Here is a 24,508-nt window from a genome sequence, read left to right as displayed (position 1 = left end):
AACTATTTTTAACACAAATCTGATGAGCTGATATCTGATCTCTAGAACATATGTAAAAGCCAGATATGATGAGGCCATCCATAGGCCAAGCACTCATAATTGGGAGGTTTGGGCAGGTAGAGACAAGAGAACCACCTGGAATTTCATGGGCCAGTTATCCTGGAGTTCATCATTCAGTGATGAGAACCAAGCAGACCTTGCTTGAAAACAATGTGGATGGTGAAAACTAATGCCTGAAAGCTGTCCTCCAACCTACACAGGTGAACAGTTACCTCTTGTGTACTTGTACACTCACAAACACAATCATACATATCATACATATATACACCAACGCACACAAAAATTACACATAAAAGCAAAAGACAATTGGACAAAATATGTATATCTGTGGAGCTATACAAACTGTACAAGGAGAGTATAGGTGACTTCATTTCTGACTCCAACTGAGCTTGCTATTGAGTCCATGTTGACACTATATACTATAATTTAAAATGTATAAATGCATAAGTTAAGGATGGTTAAAGTTAGAGCACAAAGGATTTACTACTACAGACAGGAGCAGAAGGCATTGCCACTTTCAACATTCATTGAGCAAGGAAAGTACATTATTTTTTGGGGGGATTGGTTGATGGACTTCATTAAACAGGACAGACACTGAAGGCAGGGCTCACCCTGCAGTTGGAATTACCTGTCATTGACAATTCTTAACTTTATTGACATTTGCAACAATAATCCTGGCTTTCTATACAAGGGAACTTCTTTGTAGGTGTCTAATAACAGACTGGAGGAACAGATGATTGAGTCTTATGTACAACTAAAAAATTCAGAGGGTGGAGTAGTTAAGCTTTAATTGTTAGGAGGATGTAAAATGTAAAGGATATCAGAATATATATTTATAATATGTATTACTTCTGATATATATTCACTCTTCAAACCACATTAACAAGAGAGACGTGGTATTTAAAACCTATTTTTCTTTTATCATAGGCTCTCAGTGCTTTTCGGCAGTCATTGCTTTTCTCTGCCCTTCTCAGCTTAGTTTCTAGGGCCTTAGCAGAGCCTTTACTTGCCCAACTCAGCCTTTACTGACACAATTCACTAAGCTAGGGAAACTTGGCACAGGCTGTTTCATTTGGTGCTCTTGAAGGTCATGAGCATTCTGTGCTCTCCATAACCGATTAGACAGATCATATGCGCAATTAATCCCCCTAATCCCTCCCCTCAGTTAGACCATAGGAGAAAATACACATGCAGAAAGGATAATGCTTTCAAACATGTGAGACTCCTTTCATCTGAGGATCTCCAAGCCGTTGTTACATATGTCAAAAGCTTCCTATCCCTCCTTCAAAATGGGTATTACAAGATTAATTTGTAGAAGGCAAAGGCAAACATGAAGACATTCTCAGACTTTCCTAAGAGCCTCCACTCAGGATAGACAACCTCTCATTGGCAAATTTGGAGTTCCTGTAACCTGGGGGCTGGAGGACATGTGAATACATAGGAGACTTATCGTTTACGAAATGAGGTCTTAAAAACAGAAAATGGATTTCTTTATTATCAGTCATAGAGTTGAATAAGACTTCAGCTTTGATGTCTTGCTTTTTCATATGATAGAGTCTCTTAGGGTTTTGGGCATGCGGGAGGTAAGGACGGAGGCACAGCTCCTCTCACTGTCTAGAGAAGCTCTTACGAGGGATGCTGGTGGGAGTGTATGCCCATGGATTCAGAACTTATTCAGAAGATTAAAGGTCTTGTGGAGGCCTATGAAACACGTGTGAAGCAGCAAAGAGATTTCTTAAAATTCATTTAGTTTCCCTTCTTGTTTTGTTCCCTTGTTTCAATGAGTTTCATTTTATAAGGAGGTGCCTTGCTGGTACCCCAGACTGTCCTGGAACTCACTACATAGCTCAGGTAAAACAAGACTTTTGGATCTTCCTAACTGCCTCCAGAGTGCTGGTGTGATAGGTGTGCACCAGCACTGCCAACTTGGTTTAGTTGTTTAATGAGTTAGGCATAATTTAGCCCCCAAAATAACATAAATGAAGGTCACAATCTGTTGATATTAATGCAGAGAATTCTGTCTTAACGTTTTCTTTGGAGTTACATATTTGGAACTGAAACCAAGTATTTCCATGGATACAAGGTTATCAGTGATGTTAGATTCCTAAACTCCCCCCACACTTTCTACTCATGAAAGATTCTCTTACCCTGTTCATTACTAAAAACACATGTTGAATATTGTAGTGACAGTAGCTTTTAGGAGAACATTCCTGTGTGAGACACATCTACATCCTTGTCTGTCCCCCAAGACCCATGGTCAAGGGGTCTTTGGACAATGGGTATAAACACTCCACCCCTACTCATGGAAACAAGAAGAGTGCAGGGAATTCTGAGCCTTGGACTACAACCTCAGGAGAGCATAGCAGAGGCCAGGGAAGTATTTGTTATGTGACTCTACTTGCCTGAGTACAGCAAGATCCTTTTCTATGTCTCTATATGGGGGAAGGTAATGATGTGGTGTTGGTCTGCCCATGCTAGGCAGGTGCTCACATACAGTCTCAAGGCCTCCTTGGAAACTGCAGGATTTAGCACTCATATTCTCTTTTTCACTCAATACCTCTGTTCTCATATGCAAAGCAGAGAGGAAGTATAAACAGATACCACTCGCTTCCCAACCAATGTTTCTCTACACAGTGCTATTCCCTAGATGTCTGTTTAATGTTTTGCTTGGTTTGGGGGGACCTGGCTCCGAGTTCAGAGTTCAGTAGTTCAAGTGCTATGGTAAGCCTATCAAGTCCTTCTCTGACCTCACTGTCCATGTCAGTTCCTGGATGTCCTTTACCAGCCTCCACTTAGAGTACACATAGCTTGAAGTTTTCTTAGTCATATCTTTGTAACATTTGGCTCTTGGCTGAGTAAATAACATTTCCAACAATATCTATCTGAGGTAATGTCTCCTCTCCTTGGTCTGATGGCAGAGCATTTGCCTTCTCAGATATGAACTGGATCACTTTGTAGTGGCCTCTGCTCACAGACAGGTACCATGGCATGCCCCAACGCTTATAGAGAACCTCAGAGTTATATGCTTATGGCACCTGCTGTACACAGGATCCTGTAAAATATTTCAGAGTTTACCCTATGACCTCTTCAGGTAGTTAGAAGGGGGAGAATCAGCTAGAGTTTATCCTGATAGAATAATGAAAGAAGCAAACTAAACACACAGAAACAAAATGTTTATCAGGTAAATATGCAAAATTTCCAGTTACAGAATACCTCATAAAGGAAGAAAACTTCAGGATATCACGAGACTGCAGCCATGAATATCTGACTCTAATTTACTTAAAGGAATAGCAAAATTGAGGCAATGAATCAACCAGGAGTTATTTGCCTACTTTGGTCAATATAGTTTTTCATGGTTGTTCAGTGTTAAATCCTGAAATGCTTCAGCCTCAGATCCCTGCTTCCATGTGGATTTGCCAGGATGCACATGTTTGGAAGGAAATTTTCCAAACTAATCCAGAAGTCTTGCAGCATAGGACTCAGACCACCTCTTGTACCAGAGTTTCATTAATCACTCTCCTTGGCTGTTTTTTAAAAAGAAGTATTACTTTGTTTTCAGATTATCATAACCTTATGCAAAATATATCACAATCATTACCTGAGTTCCAGCAGTTTGTGCATCACCCATTATCTCATCCATCTGCTGTCTAACAGTCTTAGCACCATAAATTACATTTGAAAATCTAAAGGAGATGTTATCCATCCTATTATTATTGAACAATGGGGATGCACATGTTATTTAAATCAAAATACTCACTCTGCATTCACTAACGCCTTTCAATATCTTATGGGATATTCAATTGGCAAATTAGTAATGAAGTTTTGCCAAGAGAAATGATGCCCTTAAAAAAATAATTTCAACACAAACCATTTCACAGAGAGTAAGCGTCTTGATAATGGTCTTGCTGATCCCTGCACAGCTGGGGGGAGAAGTGCTGCTTTTCAATCTATTCATTTTGACTCCTGTGTGTGTTCAAAATAAGGCATTATCATCCTACCCATTGAATTTATCAACGTGACCTTTACAGATCTTTAAGGTCACATGCTAGTCTTCCCCAAGGTCACTCTATTCCCATTTATTCTAGTTTCATCTCTGTAGCTGTAATAATAAATTCTGATTAAAGCAACTTAGGATAGGGAAGAGTTTATTTCAGTTTACAGATTACAGTACATCCTGGGGGAAGTTGGAACATTAACTTGAGCAGGAACTTGAAAGAGAAACAATGGAGGAATTCTGCTTGCTAGCTTGTTCTCAGGATCATGCTTACCTAGCATTCTTTTTTTTTTTTTTTTTTTTTTTTTTTTTTTTTTTTTTTTTGGTTTTTTTCGAGACAGGGTTTCTCTGTGTAGCTTTGCGCCTTTCCTGGGACTCACTTGGTAGCCCAGGCTGGCCTCGAACTCACAGAGATCCGCCTGGCTCTGCCTCCCGAGTGCTGGGATTAAAGGCGTGCGCCACCACCGCCCGGCTTACCTAGCATTCTTATACAGCCAGGGCCACCTGCCCATAGAAGGATGCCACTGCCAGTGGGTTAGGCCCTTCTAAACTAAGTGACAGTCTGGAGAATCCCCCAAGGACACATTCACAGGCCAATCTGATCTGAGCAATTCCTCAAATTAAAATGCCCTTCTCACCTGATTTTAAGCTGTGTCAAATTGACAATTAAAGCTAACTAGGACACTATCCTTACACACTCTTTCACACTAGTGACATACTGACATAGAACCCCTGTGTGCTGATTGTTGCTGTTTTTGTCAAGTTGATACAAGCTGACATTTGGGAAGAAGGCCTCTCAGTTGAGAAAAAAATGACTCCATAAGATTGGCTTGTAGGCAAGACTGTCAGTCATTTTCTTGATTAATGATTTGATTTGGGTAGGTCCAGCTCACTGTGGGTGTTGCCATCCCTGGGGAGGTGGTCCCGGGGTATGTAAGAAAGTATGCTGAGCAAGCCATGAGGAACAAGTCAGTAAGCAGAATTCCTCAATGAGTTCTTTAGTTTATGCTTCCAGGTTCACACCCTGGCTCTCCTAAGTGATGGTGAGTAACCTGAGAGTTTCTAGCTGAAATGTTTTTTTTTTTTTTTCCCCAATTTGCTTTTGGCTACAGTGTTTTATTATTACAATCAAAACTATAGCCAGGACACTCTGCTGGCATTATCACCATCACTAACAAAACAATACCATATGAGATGATTGCTCAATATACAGCAATCAATACATGTTCCTGGGGACTTTTGAGAGAGATAGGAAGTTGAGAATATAACCTTTCAATTGACTAGATGCTTGGAGCTCACTTTGTATAATTCAGTAGATATTTAGATATGATCTGCAGGTGTGCCCTCTCTCTTCAACCTGGATACTTTTTCTTAAAGCTATTGGGCTTTCTAGGAAATTCACCTGGTCCATCATGCTTGTTTGTTGTGGATGTGAACACTCAAGTTCTTCATTTAACTCTAGTAATTCTTTAATCCACACATTCAAGTGCTCAGTGCATTCTATTTCAACTCTGTCTATCTTCTGAACTTCACCACTGGCAATAATGACTAATTGATTGGATACAAAATTGACAATAGAATGCTTCATAGTCTCCAAGCTACCACATGTGGCAATATGCTGTCTGCACAGGTCAAGGGTTAAGTAAGACTACCTCATATCATTAGATTGATGTAAATAATACCAGCCAAATAAAAAGGACATACAATCTCATGATAGCTGTTTATACAGGTGCTTAATAAATTCTATGATATTTAATATTTCTTTGGAAAGAAAGGTTTTGTTTGCTTTTGATGGGGGCTGCTAAGATACCTCAGCATGTAAACCTAATGACAGAATTCAGCTCCTGGAATCTACAGTGGAAACAGAGAACCAACTCTGTAGGTGGAGTTTTCCCCGTCCCGACCACCCCGTCTCTAATAATCACTCAGAAGCTTAATGTTACTTATAAACTCTTGGTCAGTAGTTCAGGCTTGTTAATAGCCAACTTTTACATTGAAATTAAACCATATTTTTGTTTATGCTTTGCCATGTGGCTTGTTGCCTGTTACATCATTTTTTACATATCCTACTTGCTCACCAGCTGGCTGGTATCTCTCCCAACACCAGTCTTCTTCCCATCATTTTCAGTGTCTCTTTTTTACCTAACTTCCTGCCCAGCTTCCAGTCTGTCAGCTTTTTATTAACCAATGAGAGTAACACATATTCACAATATACAGAATGATTGATTATTCCATAGCACAACTCCTAAAATTTAACTTCTTACGTCTTACCTTCTGTGACACACACTAATAATAAAGTAAAAGTTTAAAAAGAAAAAAAACAAATATTTCCTCTACTTCATCTACTATATTTCCATTCAATAATCTAGAACTTGAAATATTTAAACAATTTACTGAAGACAACCCTAAATAGGAGGATTCATGATTTGGGCACACATATTTATCATACATGGTCTTTGTTTCCATTTTAAATTGATTTTTAAGGTTAATTTTATAGCTATTGTCATTTATTTAGTTAGCATAGAGATAAATTACAAGTAATATGGAACCATTACGGAAAGGGCTATAGCTTAGCATAAGTGAGAAAAATATTTCATGTAGAAATTACAGAAGATCCCACAGTCAATATTTCAGTTTCAGAGCCCTTAGATTTTTTTGGTTGTAGAAAAACATAATAAATGTAGGCAAACAAACAGTTCCTGAGATTTAGCTCAGCTCAGCCTTGAATTCACAGTGGCCCCCAATTCCCAAGCTCACTGAGTACTGCGACTTAAGCACAGGGCTCAGCACACTGATTTATAACTGATCATGGTGCCCTTATATTGACGGCATGCTTTAACTCTACACAGGAGCTGATGCGTCTTATCTTCATGTAAACACATGAAGCAGTTTGAGATATTAACTAATGTTCTGTATGAGAACTGCTACAGGCCTTTTGTTTGTTAATGTTTTCAGAGCTACAGATGTGGGAAGTAGTAAGAGGAACTAAAAGTAGACCTTTGAAAATTTTACACTAGTGTTTTTAATCACTTAGTGATGTTTGGATATCCATAGTTTCTAACACCATAATTCTGTTCTTGATTGAAGTGAATCATACCCACATTCTTCAGTATTGTTCTGAGTACTTTTTTTTTTTCAAATTACAATTTGGTAAGTTTGCTTCAGAAGGAATCTGAGGTTCATATTACTCCAAACTCTCGTAGTTAAGAAGGTGGGATGATCTTCACACATAGATCTTTCTTGGCTGGATATAGAGTTCGAAAGATTTATAAACTTTTCCTCTGATATGGAATCTCATGATATGTGAGAGAATTCTGAGCCTATGTCAGCACAGAGAGAATTAACTTGTTCTAAGTCTTTAAGTTTTATCTCCTAACAAACACAGAATCCTGTTGAGGAAACACATTTGATCGACACCATCCTACACCATCCTAGTCAGTGTTAATTTTTAAAAAAAAAAAATTAGCTGAAATCTCCACATCTCCACATCATTCTACATATTTGTACCTCCATGTGTTGGCCATTGTAAATGAGATACTTGAAGATGATTTTGTAATGTGTCAGGAAATTAGGTGATATCGCTGAAAAAACACCTTTGGTTTAAACCTGATCTAACTCTATTAATATAAAGACTTGGAGCTGTGTGAGAAATTTCTATTGATTGTATTGTAATTCACTGATTTCCAGTAGAAGATACTTAGCTTGGTAAAAGTTTTGGATTGAACCATGGGCAACTTTCTTTGTCTTTTTGTTTACTTATTCATTTTGTTTATTTGGTGTCTTGTTTGGCTCACGGTTTTTATATTAAACAAGTTGAAAGTGGATAACTTCCTATGGATTAATATAATAGTCTAAATCACCTTAAAGTGTTTCTGGTATTGATAAAGGCAAATACCACCAAAGGCATGAATCAAGACATTGAACAAAATTACATCTTTATTCAAGATTGAGAATAAATACTTAGTTCACAACTAAGTTTTAAAAAATGTATTTCAGTGTCTTTGGATAAGTGATTAATAATTGATTATTAGTTGTATAACTTGTTATCAATATTGTTTTTATATTTACTTTTAAAATTACCGAAGATTTTAAATTCAACCATCACAAATTTTCATGTAATTCAATATTTATAACATTTTGTCCATTGATGATACCTGTAAGATGTTTCCTTCACTACTCAGAATTCTCCATTCTACTTGAGAATGCATTGAGCTCATCTCATCTCAACCCTAGTCTTCTGTCAGCTAATTGTGTTCACCTCAAGAGGTAATATCTAGTAACATCCCTCACATATGCCACATTTCTTTGACGTTTCCACGGTCCTCTTGTATGATTTGATTTTCCTCAAGCCCAGGCCCCACAGAACTTATTTTTATGCAGTTTCAGTTCTGATTGTGTCAGTGTCATAGTTAGCTTTGGTTGTCAGTGGCACACACTTGGTAGGAGGAGACCTCTACTGAGGAGTTGTGTCCATCATATTGGCCTGTGGATGTGTTTGTAGAGTATGTTCTTTGTTGACAATTGTTATTAAAGGGCACAGCCCTCTAATGGGCAAATGGCCTTGAGCTGTATAAGAAAGATAACCAAACTTGAACCAGCCAACAGCATTCCTCCATGGTTTCTGCTTAAGTTCCTATTTCCGTGTTCCTTCCTTGGGTTCCTGCTCTGACACTGTAAACTACAAACCAGGTAAATCCTTCCCTCCCCAAGTTGCTTTGGTCCATGTTTCATCTTGGAGTTAGAGTGTAAACTAGTCCATACAGCTTCTGAGCCTTCTTGGAGGCTTGGATGTGGTGTGTGCTTTGACTGGCCTCCTGCAATCCCCTTGTACTTTGTTAGGAATCTATTCCTTTGCCAAATATTTTCAGTTTGTTTTCTGGTTTTAACTTTTAAAGAACAAAGCAGTTGCTTGTGTAAATATATTTACTTTCCTTATGCAACTGTTGTTTTTCTCCATTTGACTGTCCTGTCTAAGGATGTTAGGAACTTCTACTCTGGTTCCAGAATACATGATAATGAACCTTTACAGTTACATGTGCAACCCCCTCATGAAGATACCTCTCTAGTCTGGAATATAAGGTCAAAATGTCTCCTCAGTGTAGACACATGCTTTCCTATAGCTTCTCTTCACCACCTTTCAGGAAATACTAGTTAGTATGGACTCAGAAAAGACATGGGAGAGTGAAGGGTAGAAATCTATAAATGTGAAGTATGATGTCTCCTAATAGCCACCTAAGTGCTCAGTGCTCGCCCTCCCCCACATCAGTTGTCCTCCTGAGACCCACTCATGCAGTCTTAGCTCTAGAGCAACCTTGTCACTTTCCTTTGATGGTATCCCACAGTATTGATCACATGGTAATGCAAAGATTGAGAGCCAATGTTGAGATGAGCCCTTACTCATTCTGCCATGCTTATGAAGATAAGGATATAGCTGTGGGAAAAAATCTTGAGATTGCTCTTAGTCTTGTTTTATCATAGTGAAGTACATCAGGTAGTTAAAACTCTTTTTTTTCTCTAAAAATATTAGAAATAGCTTCTATCTTTAACTTCTCATATAAGGCTGAGAATGTTTCTTAAAAATGTTCCATCTATTATAACAAACTACAGAACCATTGCCTTAGCAGAATGTAAGCCTTTTCAGGAGGAATTTTGTACTCACATTTGAGGTGTAACCTTGGTTTTAGGTTCAGATGATAACTTGAAATGAACTCTCCCAGATTGCAGCCTGTGCTGCCTGAACGCAGCAGGGTACCAGAAGGGTGATAACTGCTAGGACAGGATCCCAGATGCTCCTTTGGGATGGATTCTTTCCCCCTCCTTCCCCATTTCCACGGCTGTCCAAGTGGGTGGCATTTCAAGTGCATATTTTAGAAAATGACCATGTGCATTCATACTTTCTCAGGTACACCTATTAGATTATGTTGTTAATGTAATTCTCAGTTTTATCATCTATTACAATATGGCTGGTGGAATGTTGCTTATGTTTTGGCTCAACATGCAACATTAGCAATACGGAACAAATAGATTTAAAAATTATTCTCCACATTAGGCTTCCTTGGCCTCCCTAAAAGCTGGCACAAATGAAGATTGAGAATTCTGGGAATCGAAAAGACTTGGCATTTCCTAAGCATTTGAGAAGCAAAAACATTCTGAATTGAAACTCAGTAGCCACAAAAGCAACAACAGTGGGCAGGCAGGGATACAACTAATGACTCACTTGTATTTAACTTACTGTGACTCATAGCTGGCTTTGATTGCTCAGGTAGTATGTAACTAGCCTCAGTGGGAATAAAGATCACTTGGATGCTGCAAGAACAGAGAGAGAATGTGGAAGATACCTTCTGCCTTCCAAAGTTTACAACACACTTTCAGAAATATAATTATTCGAATTAACTAAAAAATACAGTTCTATTGTTAGTAATAAATACTTTAACATAAAATTTCGTAATTAATTATACATCACCACGTTGTACACTGAAAAAGACTTTCAAAATCTATCACGTGGAAAATCATCATTATTGTCATCACATACTTCAAAGAAGAGAATTGTGTAAATTGATGTATTCAGAAAGACATCATAAGGAAATAAAGATTTGAACTAGGTCCTTGATAACCAAGTAAGATGATATCAAAGGCAGACTGATGTGTTAGAACAAATGGAATATAGGATCAAAAGACTGAACACAAGCCCTTCCGCTTATTAGTAGTTGTGTTACTATTGATCCACTTAGTTGTCTTCTACCATGAAGTGACTTTACCTGGAGAGGTTTAAGATAGAAACTGCTTAAACAATTGGTACATATTGTCTTAGTCTTTATCATCAATACCGGTCGAGATTGTGTATGTGTTTTTGGTGCACAGTCATGTGTGCACATGCGTGTTTGTGTGCATGTGAACACTAACTCCAAGTACAGTTCACAAGGATAGCATTCTCATAATGTATATAAGCAGAGCAAGCTTACAACCCTGCATTCCCCTGGGATCAACAGCAAGTGCGTTTCTGAGGACATCCAGCCATCTGAGGAGTGTGATCAGCATCAGGCCCATCATGGGAAGGCCTACAAAAGGAAAGAGGAGCTGAATTAGAAGGTACAGGGGACACAATCTCCCTGACTCCTTTCTCTCCCCTTTTTAGTATTTCTTTCTCTCCTACACTAAGGAATCTCCCAGGGACCCATGCCTCCTGTTTCCTGTTAGTTCTGACCAAGCCTGGGGAGGTGCACTCAGCCTTGGCTTTTCTCTCCTGGTTCCTGCCTCGTGGCCATCCTCTGTTCTGTTTTCTCATGGTAGCATAAAGTGAGAAACTGCAGATTATTGTAGATGTGTCCTGCAGAGGATAGATCTACACACCCATGTGCCACAGAGAGCACAGAAGTGGGGGAGTTTGGGGTATCTCAGTTCTCTGACACCCATATGGGGCTGTTTTCTCTGTACTCTTGTTTTCAAGGAGAAGGAACTGGGATTTGCAGTAACAAAGAAGGAATAGAATATTTTGATTTCATTAACATAAATAGAATAGGGAAGAAGAGAACAAAAGGAGGAGGAAAGGAGGGGGAAAGAAGGAACAAAGGGATTGAAAGGTGACAGGAGCAGACAGGACTCCCAGCTGCCCTGTCGACTCCTAAGGCCAAATGGGCAGTGCTGGGGTTATTATCTCAAGTTTGCCTTGCTTGAATTTTGTCTATGCCCTTGCAGAAGCGACTCAATTCATCTCATTCTTCTTTTCACTCAGAAAATATTATTTTATTTCTGTTAGGTCTCAAAGAAACCTCAGAACAAATCGCTGAGGTGGCTATTAACATATCAAAGAGGACACAGGCCAGCTCCCCCAGCATTACTCAGTACCTGGGTCTCCTCCCAGCACATCTCACCCCACTCCCTATTCTAACATCCCCAGCCCAGAGACTGGGCTAGGCCCCTTACCCTAGCTTCTCTTCCCTATATAAATCAGTCATTTTGGCAAGTAGGTCTCTTGATCTCCTGGCTCACTCCTGGCCTCTTGGCTTCTGGTACACACACACATTCCCGTGGTTGGTTCAGTCTGGACCCTTCCAGATGTCTCTGTCTGTGTTCTTCTTCATATCTAGAAAATCCTTCTCCTCCACCACACCTAGAAGCAGTCATTTCATTCATTTCTTTCTTTCGGTTTCTTTGTGGAATTGTCTAGTTGTCCAAGGCTTTCAATTTCATTTTTTTATGAGATTGAGTCTACAGTTTTGTGGATTCCAGGCACCAAAGCAAGTGCTCTTTGTGGGGCTCCATTCTCAACCTGGGTTTGTGAAGACTGGTTGTTGTTGTATAGCACATGCTGGCATAGATTCCCCAAGTCCTTGTGCATCATAAACCTGGCAAATACTTTTTAAAGTAGTTTTGGCTTCTAGGTTTTCTTGTGACTATGGTAATTCAGCTTTTCATTTCATGTTGCTTACTCACTAACTGGGTCACAGGAGATCCTGCCAGATTTTTTTTTCTTTATGGAAAGCCAGCAAGACTGAAGTGAAAGTATACAGGACAGGGTCTGGTGCTGGCAGAAGACCCCTATTCTCCTGGAGACAAAGCATTATTGAAAGGTATGAGATGTAAGAAGATTCCTATGCTCAAACTTTCCATACCATGGCTATGTGTCACCAACATGTACTTAATGAGTGACCTAGAAAGTACAGAGAGATTCTAAGGATATTTGCATGCTGTTGAATGAACTTGTTACAAATGGGTATTTTGAATAGGAATCTGTTGCACTGACAAGCTTATCCTACAAATCCCTTACTGGGAACAGAATTGTGTCTCTTGAACTAATGGCAAATCACAGTGTGGTGGGGGCTGCAAATTGTCTGAGGTCACAAAGTAACATGTTGATGAAGCAGGTTCATATATCCTACCTTACTGGTATCCAGGACTCTATGCTGCCAGTCAGCTAGAAAACACTTCTATTAACAAGAAAAGTCAAGACTCTTATGTCTTGTGTGTTTTGTCATTGGAGGTCCTTTCCACTCTGGAGATAGGTAGATCATAAATCAGTAATTCTCTTATATGTCTAAAAAGGATCATGTTACCATGGAACTGCCATATTTAATATAACAGTATCTTCTCTTTTCCACCCAAGGAAACACTGTAACTTTGGATTCTCACAGAATGGACCTACCATAGGATCAGCTTCATAAGCCCTGGATTCCATGTTCCCTCACAAGTTATGGAGCCACAGAGATTGTATGTTTACTTTTTTTAAAAAAATTCTTCAGAGAATTTAATCAGAGAGGACAGGCAGAATCTGAGAGCTTGATTCCAGAGGGGTGTGAGAAGACTTAGTCATTCAATTCCCAGTGCTGACTCACCTGCTGCTTCCTCCCAGACCAGGCTGCTAGTGAGCCAAAGTTCCTCAAAATAGAAACCAGACGTCACTAGACTGAATGGTCATCCTCCAAATCAGGGTTTGTGAAGCTGTCTAAGGAAAAGGGGGTTGTAGAACTTTTTCAATAGCAATAAAAAGAAAAAGAAAAATGATTTATGTGTAATATATTTTATTTGCAATTTTCCAAATTTTTTTTTGAGCTGAGGATCGAACCCAGGGCCTTGTGCTTGCTAGGCACGCACTCTACCACTGAACTAAATCCCCAAATTTGACTGTGTGCTTTCCACTCATCAGGGTTGAGAGTCCCAAAGCTCTGTCTTTTTGTGTGTTTTCCTTCTGCCTTTTGTTCTGCCTTCTCCCCAACTTGTTCCTTAGAGCTATATGTATCTCTGAACCTGAAAATTCTGTTTAGCTGTGGTTTAGGGTACACGTTTTGGCTTATCATCAATATCCACACTCTCTGTTCTGAGGTGCTGGAACACTTCCTAAGAGCTGAGAGTGCATGGACTAACAATTATATTTCAAGCTGCATTTAATGTTGAAGTATGAGGCAACAAATTGATCTTAGATGTCTCCAGTCAAGCGTGACTTCACCTCTGACTCTGGAAAGAGCTGCTGCAGAGCAGTTGCGTACTTGCAAAATAAATAAAAGGGGGAGAGACCCCATCCATACTAAAACAAAAGAGAAAAAGCGGCAATATTCTTTTCCTGCATTTGGAGTGTTTGCTTCCGAGAAGACACTGGAAGCAGCACCAAGACTTGCCTAACAACCTGTGTAAACCCACCCAGCCTGTGTCAGCTCCCTCCTAAAGCTGCCTGTCCACAGTTCTGCTTGGTCACCTGACTCTTCTCATTAGAGAATAGAAAGCATAATACATTCAAATGAGTGCACACAAAAGTATCTAGCAAGATGCTTACTCAATGTCTAAGAATTGCCTGCATTTGGCTATTTATTGAATCTCTACTTAATAATAGCTCTTGAACAAAGGAGGAAAACTACATCTCTTCGAGAACATCAAATACCCTGCAGTGTTTAAAGCTTCTCTGATGGTTTCTTTGAGGAAAAGAAGTAGGATTCTTGGTTTATTTCAGAGGAAGAGATAGCTTCCAAAGACAACTTACAAGTCCAGGGGTGAAGCTTTTTTCTCTTTTAATTGCTGAAATCAAGAACAGAATTTAATTATAATTTTGTAAAGTGTAGACTAGAATACTTGGAAGAAAAAAAAAACAAGAAAGAAGAACAGGGAGAAAAAATGTGGCACCAAACACAACATTTCCTCCCAAGTTGTCAATTAAACTTAAACATAATTTACAGAATACTTGAAGAACACATAACAGATGAAGATACTAGAGATACTATTTCAAATATCCCCCCCCCATTTTGTAAAGTAAACAGGACTCCATTGCAAGGTTCTTATTGTGAGATGTTTCCTGAGCCCTGCAACACTGTCTCAAATCCATAACTGACAATTAAAGTTCCCAATTTATTCCATCCTCTTATATCAGATTAGACTATTAGGATATTGAGTTAGAATGTGGAATATCTCTTTCTAAACACCAAAACAAGGATTCCTATTTTCTTTGCTTCCAGCAAAATAAAGATCAGCTCTTTCTCAAAAGTTGCAGCCTCATGTGTGTGAAAGCTGAGCTCTTGCAGCCATGCTCCCCAAATTGCCTGCTATCCCAGGACTTGCTGCTGTGTGGCGATAGTCCCCTTCAAATGAGCAGGCTCTTGTTCTGGCTCCTCTGCTTCTGCCTTGTTGCTTGAAATGCTTCTCTGGCTGTCACTGTAACAAACAGTTCTAATTGCTAGTTGACTATTAGGGTAGAAATTGCAGCAGTCTGCAGTTGAAGGCTTTCACTCCGGACACTGGAGGCAAACAGTGCTTTTCCTGAAGGAAGAAGGAAGAAAGTCTTGAAGAAACAAAGTAGTAAATAATAAAGCATTTTCCAAGAAGCAGAATTCCAAACCACTTTCCGGAAGGCTTTAGTCTAACCTGATTGTAATGTGTTTTTCTTTATGCAGGAACATAAGTACTGGCAGGTTTTATGGGGTTCTTGGTGGAGAGGGTAGTGGATGGCATTTGCTTTTGTCTGTGAAATGGTACAGGGTTGGCAATGATTTGAAATGGTAAACTCCGATTTATTTTCATGGCAATCAGTGAGATATGTCCCTGGAGATGGGCATACAATTGCAGGTGAATTGGCCTCCGTCTCCCCTTCTTTACATTAGGAAGATTGAATTCTCATTTTGAGAAATACTGCAAAATTCCCAAATTCTGATAAAGTGCCTGAGTAACCTATGGGGTCTGAAATTGTCTGTGTGCTACTGAAGAAACCTCTATGATAGGAGAAGGGGAATGAGGAGCCCATACTGTCAGATTTTACTACCATGACAGAATTCAGGTTACAAAAGGCAATGTCTAATTTGGGGATTTAATCAGATACCAAGCTTCAAGGACAGCAGCTGCTGTTCTGTTAGCTTGGATAAAATTATAGGGCCTATCAGTTCTTATGCTTCAGGGCACAATGTGATCACCAGCTGAGGTCAGGAGGAAATGTCCCCACCAGCAGTCTTCCACAGTTATATCCATTATAAGAGATTTAACACCTACCCCTAAAACATCTGAAGTGACTCATTACCAAATAACACAAGCATGCAACATGCCCTTATCTTAACAGCTAGGTCTTTGCACTCAGGGAGTTGGAGTGCATGGATCTGATGCCCAGGTCGTAGGTGAGTTCTTAATGGACCAATGGACCATAGGAGATGACACTCAGCTAATGAACTGGGTCTTCAGATTCCTTTTGTTTTAAATATGTGTGTAATTTGTGAATCACAGTCTCTACCTTTGTTAGATAGTCACACTTGATTATATGAACAGGGTGTTCTAGAAAGGGTGACATCATTGTTTACTCTTACTGTTCAATGCACACTATAAACCCAATAGTTTAAAGTAGCACATATCCATTGTCCCTGCATTATTTGGAACCATCTTGGCACAGATTAGCTGAAGTCCCTGCTTGGGGTCTTATAAGGTGCTAATCTAGTTGTCAGCTGGGGATACAATTCTTATTTGAGGAGATAAATCCCCTTCCAACCTTCCTGTTTACTGGTAGGTTCTTCTGCCCTGCAGTGATGAGACTGAGGGCCCCACTGTTTTCCTAGCTATGTATTACCCAGAGATCACATTCAGTTCCTTGAAAGTCACACACAATTCATGGCCTATGCATGAGAAACACAGGAGTTTTTCCCTGGCATTCTGTGACATGTTCTTCTACAAGTGAGAAGTACAAGTAGAAATGGCATACTCTCAGTTTCTTCACACTTCCAAGGGGAGAGAGGTGTATGCTCCCTAGAGGTAGGAATGTGGAGACCATCTTAAAATTGTGCCTAAAGCAGGACTTCGCTGACAATATCACTACTGAAATCCTATCTGATTTGGCTGCTCATACCAGCATTTTTAGATATGAGATGGGAATAGCAATTTTCCCATTTTCTTATATCTATTAATAACTATCTGCAAGGGAGGACAGATAACTCAAAAAAGCCCCAGAGAACGGACATGAGAGGCATCTGGTTCAGTCACTTTTGAAGCAGATAAAGAAACTATGGACCAAAAACTTAGCTTCTTTGACTAATTGGTGGGGTCACTGAAATCCAGCATGTAAGTGCAGCTCTCTATATGTTTAAACATTGTCCTGTTTCCCAATATCAAGTCTGTGCCCACTCTGCAGAGGTTGCTCTCACTCCTGCAGTCCCAGGTGTCCTCAGACTTTGTGAGACCTGTGTGCATTTCCATCCAATGACACAAACTGCTTCTGACTGATGATAGACTTCTCCCTCTGAGACTAGAGGCAGATGACACTTTGAGTCTAACTTGGTAAGATTATAATGGTGGTGGTAACATCATGAACATAAACACTGGAATGAGAAATTAATGAGTGGATTCCCATGCTCCAGAGAGCAAAGAAAAAGGAAAGAAGGATGTGCATTATGTGACTGTCAGGTGTGTGTGTGTGTGTGTGTGTGTGTGTGTGTGTGTGTGTGTGTGTGTGTTGAGTTTTCCTGTGCATTGAGGTGCATAGTATATGTGGATATGTGCTGTATGTGGAGTGGAATGTATGTATATCTGGGTATATGTGATGTGTATACATGTGTTGGGTGTGTGTGGTATGCAGTGTTGTGTAGAGTGTGTAGTGCAATGTGTAGTTTGGATGTTGTATTGTGTGTTCTGTGTATTATATATGTGTGCCATGTGTATTATTTTGTACCATGGTATATGTGTGTCTAGGTATGTGTTGTGTGCTTCTGTATGGATGTGTGTATAATGTGATATATGTGTACATACATGTCTGCTCTGTGTGTGTAGTGTTCTGTGTGAGTTTCTAGGTATGATGTGATTGTTTAGAGTATAGTGTGTATGTCTTAATATGTGTTCTGTATGTGTGATGTGTCTGTCTAGGTGTGTGCTGTGTGTGTGTAGTGTGGCATATGTGTCTAAGTATGTAAGTATGTACATGCATATGTATATGTTTATGTATACTGTGTTCATCAAAGTGTGTGCTCGGTGTGTGCATAGTATGTGTCTAGAAGTATATGCTGTGCGTATAGGTTTGCACTGTTTGTGTAGTGTGTGTCTAGGTGTTTGTTGTGTGCATGTATATATCTACGTGTGTTCTGTTTGTGTGCATCTAAGTGCCCTCTCTGTGTGCGCAGGCATGTGCTGTGTATAGTGTGTGTCTAAGATTATGCTGTGTGTATGTATCTTGGTGTGTGCTATGTATGTAGTGCATGTCCAAGTGTCTGCTGTGTGTTTGTCTAGATGTGTGCTCGATGTGCTGTGTGTGTCTAAGTGTATGTTGTGTGCCTATGTTCTTGGTCCTGGTGTTTATACCAAAGGCAGGGATAGTTGCCAGGCCCACTCTGTAGAAGAGAATGTCAGAATTGTACCTACGGTCACCTGCTCCTTGCCCTTTCAGTCCTACAACACTTGTTTCGCCTCTTCCCAGATGTTATGTCACCAGCACTCCCTTAACCAACTTCTCATTGGTGAGTAGACACTTTCTGTTGGCTGGCTGAGTTTAATTACAGCTCTGCTGCTTTGTGTATTGGGGGAGAGCCCTCAAAGCCAGAAATGCCTTGGTCAGTTAGGGAATCTTGGACTCTGCTGAAATCACTCCTCATTCTGCTAGAAGTGACAAGAAAAGGGAGGCTCTGTCAGTTTCAGAATCAAGGCAGACATTTACACAATGCTGCGTCTCAGTGTCTCACATGAGTAAGAATTCCGATTAAGGTAACACCTGCCAGCGCCTGAGAATGGAAACGCAGGGACCGGACCAGGAGGCCAGCCCTGTGAAAGGCAACCATGGAGGGGAGCCTCCTCCAGTCACTGTTCCCAGAGGAATGCTGAGTGTGTCTGAGATTTTCGTCTTGGAGCCAGGACTCTGGATTTAACAATTGTGGCTGAAAGGGTGAGGAGGGGAGAAAACAGTGTGTCTGAAATCCCTCATTAAGAAACAAGACTCTGGTTTCTGTGCTGCTCTTACCATGTCAGGTTCCCTCTCCTTAAATGTGTCATTACTTCAAACCCTGTCATAGGGCCCATGCAAATCTGTTATCTTCACCTTAGACAGGGAGTGGCTGTCACCTGCGTCTGAACTACATGGAAAGATGTCCATACTTCTAAGGAATTTTAGTATTTTAAACAAAATGTTGTTTTCACCTGGAGCTTAGCATTTTATATATCCACCATGCACACTGCCCTCCACTAAACCATTACATTAGTTATTCCTATGAGTCATATAAAAATTAACATATTGAGAAGCATCTTCCTTTGTTGACAGCACAGTCAGCCAGTTCTCTTCTGGACCTGCATCAGGGACACTCATGGTGATCAAACTCACAGCAAGTCTCCTTCCTCGCACTAGAATTGTTTGTTTTATTTGTATTTAATTTTCCCACATGCTATTTCCAGACATGTCCACATTTACTGAGGTAGAAACTTCACTCCATGGATTTCTGGTCCTCCTACAAACTCTAGCACAGCATGGATGCTGGAAAGGAACAAACTCCCCTGAACCTGTCAAATGGAAGCAGGCTAGAAATAAGCTCTCCCGAGCACTTACCAACCTTTGCAGAGCTGCGGTTTTCATCCTCTTGTTCCTCGTCCCTTCTGCTCTTCCTGTTGGCCTCCTTCGCCTGCTTGTGTAAGCTTGGGCTTATTATATGCGACTGGATTGGCTTACCTTGAACTAAATTTGATAACACTAATCAGCTGCCACTCCATCCTGGCGTAGCCAGCCACCCACCATTTAAAATAAACAAAAATGCGGATAGATCTAAGCTGCATTTGAATCTAAAAGACAACTGATAACCCTTTTCTATGGTCATATAACTCATGGCTGAATGTTCTTTTCAAGAAGAATCCTGCAATTTATTAAATAATCCAATTTGAGGGCTGAACCAAGAATTCACTCTCTAAAAAGATTTTTACCGTCTAGTCTTTCTGCTGTCTAGTCTTTCTGAAATGAATAATCATTTCCCAATATTTTGCTATTCAGAAATTTTACATACCAACCCTCAGCTAGACATACCTGTAACAAGCAGCTGCCTGGTGTCGTTTCATTTGTACTGTCTTCCAGCATGCCAGCAACCAATACCTGGGCCAGCTCTCCAGTCAAATATACCTTAAGTTTTAATGGTTACCATGGCAATGAGAGAAGGCATTACAAAATGCACAAGCTGTTAACATGTTGCAGAAGCCAAAGGAAAGAGCTAAGAATAAACTTCTACAAATTCCAGATCATACCACATTTGAGGAAAATCACTGCTAAACCTACGTGGTGTCCCAGGGAAGCAGCTTGTTAATCTCAGCTCAAAGCTGCCCCCCCTCCATCACCCCCTCCCTCCATGCTTACTGTATCAAGGCTGGGCCACCTCCCTGTTGAGGACTAGTGAGCATGTCAGAATGAGGAGGGGTGTAATGTTTGGAGGAAGCAGGGATGGAAGCTGAGGGAATAAAGAGTTACACTTCAAATCTCAGCTCTTTCATCAACTAGAAAGCAAGCCCGCATGTTTTCTAACAGGGATGACAGAGGAGAGAACTTAACTGAATCTAATTTAGATAAATCTAAATTTCAGTAGGTTAAAACATCACTGTAGCTCTAGATAGTGGAGATGAATGTCTCCTTTACTTTCAATTTTTCAGAGAAAAGCCTAAAATTTGGGCAATGAGGAAACAGAACACATCCACCCATATAATCCTCTTCCCAGGCATGAGGTATTGTTTGCTGAGTAAAAGGTCTTCCAGAACAAAGCAAGCAGGCAGGAATTGTCCTTGGTTTGAGACTAGGAAACCAGCCAGAGAAACAAGGAGTAATGGGATAACATTGACACAGAGGTTTGCTGATTCTAGGATCAAGACAGCTGCACTAGAGTTGGTGTTCTTTGCTCATTGATTTGCAGAGGTGGACACAAGCAGAGGGTGGAGGAGCTAATGAGAGTGACAAAGCATTTGGCTAGACAATAAAATGCAAGTCTGATTTGTATTGCTTCAGTGAGGGCATAGTCTGATTTGTCGGCTGGTTTCCCTACTCAGGGTGGTGCAAGGCTGCCATTCTGACCTTCAGACTCCTTTAGCCCATTTCTCTTGAAGGAGAGCTTTCATCTCTGCACACAGTCCTGCCCTGACTCTGCAGTATCATCTCTATGCTGTGCAGTTCCCAGGGGCCTACAGGTCTAATCACTGGTTCTGTCCCCATTTTCTTGAACTGATTCTTGCTTTGGGAAGAGCTGCCTCCATACTGTGATCTGAGTCTGCCTCTCTCTGTCCTTTAAACGCATGGTGCACTTGAGAGTGTCCAGGTTTGCCTGGCACCTGTTATTTCCAATTCTCCCCATATCATCACTTCTGCTAGACTTTAATGACCCAGCTAAATTCATGACATCATTGTCAGGGCTTTCTCAATGTCTCGACATCTCATGTGTTTCAGGGTGTTTTATAGCCATCAAGCAAGTTCAATGTCCTAGAACTTCTTCCTTCTTTCCCATCTGATTTTTAATTTTACTTCCCTAGTTATAGAGTCTTTTATGACTTGGCTTTATCTTATTTTTGCAATGTTCACTATACTTAAAACACCATAGTGCTCATGCTAAGTACTAATAAAGGCCAATGAGTTGACTTCTGTTTGAATCCCTAAAGGCCATGTTCTCCAGTGACACAGTATGTCTTGAAATTGTATTTTAAGACCTGTTGTAAACTCCAAGACTCAAGTTATAGAGATATAGTAAATCAGGAAGGTGACCACTGGGAGGAAAAGATGATGTTCTTTTTGCCAGTGATTCATTGAAGTGCAGAGATTGGGGCAGGCAGGAGTCAGTAGTTCTCCCCAAGTCCTTTACAAAGAGTCACCATGATAGTGAGGTACCTAAGGCCACATGTACAATTCCATCAAGAAGAGAAAACAAGTTGCATGAATCTCTCCACTGGAACCTGTTTGGATGTCATTCAGTGAACCACCACAGTGTGCTCTTATTTTTCTAGAGTTTTCTGTAAGAGATTTTGTACACAACCAGAATACGTAATATGGTCTGTTTATTTATTTATTTTTTAGGGTATCCACTTTTGCATTTTAAGAACATCTTTGTTTAGAAACAGACAATATCTTCTGGCTGTAATATCACTTTAGCTATAATATATGTTAGACCAACTTGTTCTTAGATGATATCAATTTGCTCATTATTGTTCAATTGCCTTAAATGTGTGGGTTCCAAAATGAAGTAAATACTTTATCTGCTGAAAAGAAGCTCTCTGATCCATCAGATAGATGACTGGGACAGGGCCATATATGAGTCATCCATCAGATGACTGGGGCAGGAGCATACATGAGTCAGAACTTTTACAAAGACTATAGGAAGGGTGTGGAAGCACAAAAGAGATCTCTTGGGACACAGGTAAGAATTCTTCAGAGTACCACACAATATATACAGTGGGTCAGATATCAAGAAGAATAATCTGAAGACTATGATATGAAATTATTTCCTGACAACAGTGAAAGCCGAGGTAAAGCCATTTTCCAGAAAAGGCAAATAGGAACTATCACTAATGATAAAATTCCATGAAAGAAAGCAGTCCCTTTTAAGTGAATATAGGCAATGAGACAACTGTCTTACAGGACTGCCTGTACATGAAAGGCTGAGCTTGCTGGGCGGTGTTGGCGCACGCCTTTAATTCCAGCACTCGGGAGGCAGAGCCAGGCGGATCTCTGTGAATTCGAGACCAGCCTGGGCTACCAAGTGAGTTCCAGGAAAGGTGCAAAGCTACACAGAGAAACCCTGTCTGGAAAATCTTAAAAAAAAAAAAAAAAAAGAAAAGAAAAGAAAGGCTGAGCTTATCATAGTCATATTGCAGAGAAGATTGCAGTGCACTAAGTCACAGGAGAAGACCTGCTGTCCACACAGCACTACATACACAAAATAGTACTGCTGAAGAACTACAGGTAGTCATTCTATCCTCACAGCACTTTCCAGCCTGCACGTAACTGGATGATGTGTAAATCTTCTGAACAATTTGAGCAAAGTTTGGGTCTGGCACTTAATTTCAGAATATAGCTTAGACTTCTAAACTCTAACTCCTTCTGGAATTAATGACACATTTAATGCAACTTCATTGAATCACAGAGCAAAGGAGAAATACAGCAGCTAACTGAAAGTTTCCTAACTTGCAGTCATCCAAATTTACTTTCTGTCCACTAATTTATTTGACATTGGCATAAAGATAGATCAAAGAAGAGATTTTGATATTCACTCTGTTAGAAGGATAGTCAGATATATATTCAAAATGGCATGGAGAAGTGAGGTCTTGTCACTCCATTGTTAAAGGCAGAAGACCTCATAGGAGGGTCACAAACACAAACAACTGAGCTTCAATTTCTTTTTCTACCAACAACTAGTTGAGTAACTCACACAAGCTGCTGCAGTTCTCAGATACTCTTTATTTTCTTTCTTCAGAGGCTTGTAGAGTGAAGAATCTGCAAGGTCATCCCTAGATACTCATATTATCACTGTCCACTAGGAAGGACAATACATAATTTATCAGGTGATTTTCATATATCCATGCATATTTTATTTTCCCATCCAAACACATTTGAGAAGAACCTAGGGTAGGCATATTATTGATAAACAAATCAACCGAGTTTCAGGAAGATGAAATGAGTGTCTCACATACCCCAAGGCAGCAGTTTAGAAAGAATTACTACATTATGTTTCTGCTATATGAGTAAAACAATTACTCCCTCAGCATTTGCTAAACAATAACATCACTCCAAATGCAAGACCTTTGACAGACACCCCCAGGGTTACTGGCAAGCTACGATGCACCCCGTGGAGCTACCAAGTTCCTGCAGCATCCTGTGGAAGTCTTTGTCCTCCCTCTTCTACCTGATGAACTCAGAAGGCTCTGTGGCACAGAATAACTTGATTTTAATGTAGAGGGCTGGAGGCTTAAGTGTGCAAACAGGGAGCAGAACGCTGTCAACTTCTGACCTATCTGACTACAAGCGAGCCTTTGCTGGTGAGATCCTTCAGTGAGCACTGAATCAGCAAGACCCTGACAGATCACAAGCCTCACAGTTTGGAAAGTTTCTATATTGCCCATTGAGCCTAACTTACCCATCCTTTAACAAGCTGGACTTTCATTGCTGGTCCCACCTTCATTCCTATACCACACCTCCAGCATTAAGCCCAGGATAGCACCTCCAGTGCTGTCTTCAGCTACCCAAGGAGAAGGGTTCCTCTCAGAAGTCAGAGCCAGTCTGAGCTCTCCCTCAGATGGAGTCAGCACATATTCTTCTCACACTGCTTTCAGGCTCCCTCGATTAGGAATGTATTATATAAAAGCATATGCTTTTTTTTGGCAACTTTGGTTAATCCACTTTTAAAGGGGAGATTGAAACTCCAACAAGGTTCAAAAAAGATTGCTGAAATGTTTCTGCATCTATTTTTGAAGCAGATTCCATGCCCCACATCCCCTGCTCCCCTTCATTTTCTTATACATGCAGATATTTGTCTTATAAATACCACTGTGGATATAAATCATTTAATT

General features: G+C 40.2%; 1 long non-coding RNA gene across 3 annotated transcripts; it reads right to left on the bottom strand.

Moving 5' to 3' along the window:
• Positions 1–7,509: 7,509 nt before the first annotated feature.
• LOC128112613 (uncharacterized) lies at positions 7,510–24,239 on the bottom strand. Of its 3 annotated transcripts, XR_008219060.1 has the most exons (4): positions 20,001–21,852; positions 19,537–19,658; positions 11,978–15,295; positions 7,510–11,112 (listed from the first exon to the last, which is right to left on the bottom strand). It is a non-coding gene; the product is annotated as an uncharacterized LOC128112613 (long non-coding RNA). The 3 variants fall into 3 exon arrangements; XR_008219062.1 differs by lacking the exons at positions 7,510–11,112; positions 20,001–21,852 and adding an exon at positions 24,076–24,239 and having other exon boundaries at positions 14,322–15,295; XR_008219061.1 differs by lacking the exon at positions 7,510–11,112 and having other exon boundaries at positions 14,322–15,295; positions 19,533–19,658; positions 20,001–20,305.
• Between the last annotated feature and the right edge of the window lie 269 nt (positions 24,240–24,508).

The sequence above is a fragment of the Peromyscus californicus genome, unplaced genomic scaffold (genome assembly GCF_007827085.1).
Source record: "Peromyscus californicus insignis strain IS unplaced genomic scaffold, ASM782708v3 Scaffold_17__1_contigs__length_78620276, whole genome shotgun sequence".
NCBI classification, from domain to species: domain Eukaryota; kingdom Metazoa; phylum Chordata; class Mammalia; order Rodentia; family Cricetidae; genus Peromyscus; species Peromyscus californicus.
This window is presented reverse-complemented; position numbering and strand designations above follow the sequence as displayed.